Raw genomic sequence first — 5,592 nt, forward strand, 5'->3', positions numbered from 1 at the left:
TCATAACTCCTACATTTTAGTGACGTCAAAAGAAGAATTGGTTGAAAAAGTATTTCCCAATATTCAAACCAAAAAAAAGAATCACGATTGGCTGAGTGAACGAGCTATTCTTGCGATCAAGAACAAAGTTGTCTACGAACTTAACAATATTATTCAGTCTAACATTGAAAGCAAGGCAGTCACATACAAGTCCGTCGACACTGTTGTGGAAGCTGATGAAGCGGTTAATTATCCAACAGAATTGTTGAATTGACTCGATCTGCCAGGGATACTAACACACGTACGTCAATTGAAATTCGGTTTGCCAATTATCATGTTGCGAAATATCAACCAGCCAAAACTTTGCAAGGCCACGCGCCTTGCAGTAAAAAAAAATAATCAACAACGTCGCCGAAGCAACAATCTTGACAGGACCTTTTAAAGGTGAAGATGTCCTCATTCCTCGCATTCCTATTATTCCCAAAAATATGCCATTTCAACTTAAGAGATTATAATTTCCAATTCGAAAGGCATTTGCAATCACCATCAGCCAAGCTGAGGGCCAATCTTTAGAATTGTGCAGTTTATATCTAGACACGGATTGCTTCTCACATAGACAATTATATGTTGCGTGTTCTAGAGTCGGTAAACCAGACAATCTCTATATCTCCACAGACAATGGAACAACAAAAAATATTGTATACCCACAAGCATTGTGAATTTAAACATATCAGAAACGTGCACTTTTTCTTTTCTTTCTTTCCCATTTAACGAGATTGAGCCACAGCAACGCGTGGCGGGTACATCTAGTATATCTATATAAATATGGAAATGTTCGTTTCTTCAAAATCGCTAATCTCCGAAAGTTCTTCACCGATTGCTTTAAAATTTTCACACAACGTTCCATTCGCATCCGATCAGGTTTTTATATACATACTATATAGATGTCACGTCTGTGACGGTAAAAAAACATGCTTTTTCTGAAAAACTGTGTTTTTCCATGTGTTTTTCATGTGAGGGGAAATCTATGAAAACTCTTTACCGATTGCTTTGAAATTTTAACACAACGTTGCATTCGAATACGCGCTTCTTTTTATATATCTACTATATACATGCCTCACCTGTGACAGGAAAAAAACATTTTTTTTTTTTAAACAATGCCATCTGTTGGACGTAAGAGCAACACACACTGTAATCTCCAAAAGTTCTTCACTAATTGCATTGAAATTTTGACACAACGTTGCATTCGAATAGGCGCGTCTTTTTATATGCCTACTATAGAGATGTGGCATCTCTGTGACACAGGGATGCCACAGGGATGGCCCTGTGACACGAAAAAACATGCGTTTTTGAAAAACAGCGCCATCTGTTGCACATAATGGCAACATTTACGCTATACTAAATATGTCACGAATTTCATTTCAATGTTTCCGATTGCATTGATAAATTTTATTTTCTTAGATTTCGATTTATTTTATTTTTTATTGAATTATTTTGTGTGACATTATGTTGGAATTGAGCTGTGTTGTTTACCATACCGTTCATTATGTAAATATAAGTAAAGATGCAACACCTATGACAGGTAAAACTATGCTTTTCTTGAAAAACAGCGCCATCTGATGCCTGTAAGAGCAACACAAATGCTATACTAGATATGTTACAATTCCATTTCATAGTTTTTTATTGCATTTATAAATTGAATTTTTATAGAATTTGATTTATTTTCATTTAGATTTAATTATTTTGTGTGAATTGCATTGGAATTGAGCTGTGTTGTTTACCAGACCGTTCATTTCGTGAGTATCGTTTATTTTTATATTTTTTTCATATTTTCATTTAATTTTTTAACTGTTTTTCTTATATTTCAGTGATGGGAACATCAGATCACTTGATGTTCCTAATTTTCTGATGGGAACATCAGAACATTTGGGAAGACATCGGACGAGGGAGTGGGGAATTGTGGGGTTGACGAGGGGCCGGAAGTGAAAGATGGTGCGGAAGACGAGGAGACAAGGGAGAGGGTAATAGTAGGAAAGGATGAGGAGACATGGCATGGTATTTTATCAAATCACCGCTTGTGTGCATTTGTGTTCCTCACGTGTGCCCAAAAGAATGAGGTGATTTGATAAAATACCGTGTCCAAGATAACCAACCGAGTGCCGGCAGGGGAATGGAAACAGCCTCGGCTACCATCCTCTTTTGTCCGGTCGTGTTGGTCGACCAGTTAAGTGATCCTGTACCCCAGCAGAGTGCTCCTGGCAGTATGCGTTGGAGTCACTTCTGGGGTGTGAGTTTTCAGTTAGTTTTATATATATATATATATATATATATATATATATATATATATATATATATATATATATATATATATATATATATATATATATATATATGCCTCCTTCAGCTCCTGCAGATGTCTGACATCAGGTACCTGTGTAAAAATGTCGTCAACATACCTGCAGTATATGGCCGGTTTCAAGTTCATGTCGACTAAGACTTTTTGCTCGATGGTACCCATGTAGAAGTTTGCAAACAGGACACCTAGGGGAGAACCCATGGCGACCCCATCTACTTGCTTATACATGTGTCCATCCGGGCTCAAGAAGGGTGCCTCTTTAGTACAAGCTTGGAGTAGTTTCCTTAGACTGTTTTCTGGTATGTCAAGAGGAGTACAGGCCGGATCACGGTACACTCTGTCCGCTATCATCCCGATTGTTTCATCCATAGGTACGTTGGTAAACAGTGATTCTACGTCCAACGAGGCTCTTAACCCTGTGGCCCGTGTTCCCCGCAGTAAGTCAACAAATTCCTTTAAGGACTTCAGGCAGAAGGCCTGAAGTCCCCAAAGGCTAAAGACTTTAGCTAAAGGATTTAGGAATAATTATTAATTATTCTTATCACTCCCCCCCCCCCTACCAATTTAATTAAAGTTAATTGTAAAATAATGCTTGAGATGGCTGAAGACTTTTTCGTACTTAGAAAAAACCTAAATTAAACACATAAAGTAGTTTATTGGTCCTGATTTAAGTTAAAGGAAGAGGTGCAAAGGTGGTGGTGGGGGGGGGGGGGGGAGGATACGGGATTTACAGGTGGAATGAAAAGAGGGAACAGGGGGAGTGGTGCAGGTGAAACAGGGATGGGGATGGGGGAACAGGGGGAGTGGTGCAGGTGAAACAGGGATGGGGATGGGGGAACAGGGGGAGTGGTGCAGGTGAAATAGGGTTGGGGATGGGGGAACAGGGGGAGTGGTGCAGGTGAAACAGGGATGGGGATGGGGGAACAGGGGGAGTGGTGCAGGTGAAACAGGGATGGGGATGGGGAAACAGGGGGAGTGGTTGTGGGATATTTGGGTTTTATTCTGATTAATTAATAATTAAAGTAGTAAATTAAATTACGAAGGACCACCCGCTTTTAAAGTAAAGAGGGAAACTGAGAATTTCAGATCATTAGATAAAATTCTAGAGAAAACCAGTGACTATGGATATGACTAGAAAGTATGATCATAAGAATAATTAATGGACTGTATTATTAAAACCAAACCTCAAACACCTACATTGGGGGGTTATTACTGGAGGTCAGTACGTCCAGGAATCAGTGTGGTTCGTTCACTAATTCTATTAATAATAATCTAATCCTATAATTAATGTAGAATATAATATTATTCATACAAAGAAGAACATGAATATGAGCATAATAATGAATTACAGTAAATCACACATTATGTTGAAAACATTCTGAATGTATCAAATTGCAATGTTATGAGTAAAAGAAATAAGCCTTAGCTGGTAATAGATTCCTTTAGATAACCCTGGCAGTCCTCTTAATCTCCAAGTCTGGTACACCGACGTCAGACACGGTTAACATGGAGAAGACAGCATGAGGAATTCGTCTCTCGAGCTGCAAAATAAATAACTACCAGTAGCAATTGATTTAACTACTCAATACATATTCAAGATTATTGATATCTACAGAGAAATTTCTAATCACCTGTTATTAGGTGTTGTCGTGCCGCGTGACGCGCAATCACCCCGCTATTGTTAAACCTGTAAATGATGCATCAAATAAAAGGTACTTAGCTGTGGGCACTGTGTAAGTATTAAGATTGCCGTAATTTCGCATCCCAGGCTCCGGTGAACCTATCCTGGATTGATGCGTTTCAAGTTGGCTGATCACGTGTCGTCAGGAACCAAGTCTAGGGGTCCCTTATTTAACACCAGCACTAGTTGAAGATATTATCTGCAAGGTCGTTCACGCCTCACAGTGGCGGCTTTCATCTGTAGATAGACACACGTGTCCTATTTACTGGACAATGGCATCTTTTGTGCGTACGTTAAGCGCAGGTCTGCCTCTCTTCGGTTCCCCACGTGTACGCGTCCCGACTCCCTCACCGAGTGAGCATGGCGTCGCGTCCCTCCCCCCACGCCGAGTCGACGTTCATTACACAAATTATTGGCATGAACATTAATATTTCTCGCATTCGCGCTTGAAACTCTAAAGACTGGACGGGTTTATTATTTAGAGGAACGAAATATTATTATTTAACTATTTAAGAATAGTAAAGATACAAGGGAGAGGAATTAATGTCTCCCCATAGCATTCATTGATGACGTTAACACTATCGCGAGGTAGACGGTATAATTCTAACGTTCTATTCGGCTTTTAGTTAGAGAACAATTCGTCTGCAATCAGTTGTCATACAGAATGCTTTAATTATGGAGAATCGTATTTAATTCTCACACAAATTGTATATAATGTGTTTTACTGTAAAGAAATCTGACGCAATACTAGCGTCAGATGACGTGAGAATTCTAGCCTAATGCACAGATGAATTATTAGTACAGGAGAATTCTACGAGTTGTTAATTTTACTTACTACAATATTAATATGATTAGTAATAAGTAATGAGAATACAACAATGCTGTATTCGATGTTGGAAATATCCAACATAACTCCGGGGGGGGATTCCCAGGGTCGCAGTGTACTGTGTTGTACTGACCTATCCCGAAGTAATATTAAGATTAACACATTAGTATGTTAGTATGTTAGTACACACATAACGAACGTCCCGGATTTATCAAGGACTTACAAGAACTTGAGTCTTGCTATTTACATGTCAAATGAAACATGTTGTTTGTAGCCTACACAATATTTATAAATTTAACTCTCCCAATTTAAACTAACAGAATCTACGGTGATGCGATATCCTGGGTCATAGTGACGTGTAAGGTTTCGTTACGTGATATCACATCGTAGTTTCATCACGGTTGTCTCAGTGGGAAGTGAAAGAAATTACTCTTGTTCAGAGTTGTAATAGGCTTGCAGTTTCCCTTAGTGGAAACATGCATGAAATATTGAAACATTAAATGATTAAGTTATCGGTAATCAGGAACACTCTAAAGCTCACAATATACTCAACAACTAGGGTCGCAGTGACATGTAATGGTGTATTACGTAGCTGCTGAATCGTAGGTAAACTCAGAATAAGTTCCTAAGAACTGATAACACTATTGTATGATTATACAGTAAAGTATTATTAGTCATTCAAGATCAAGGAGACTATGACACTACAGTAAGGTCACTGTCTAGGGTCGCTGTGACTTGTAACTATTGAGT

The sequence above is a fragment of the Procambarus clarkii genome, chromosome 37 (assembly GCF_040958095.1).
Source record: "Procambarus clarkii isolate CNS0578487 chromosome 37, FALCON_Pclarkii_2.0, whole genome shotgun sequence".
NCBI lineage: Eukaryota > Metazoa > Arthropoda > Malacostraca > Decapoda > Cambaridae > Procambarus > Procambarus clarkii.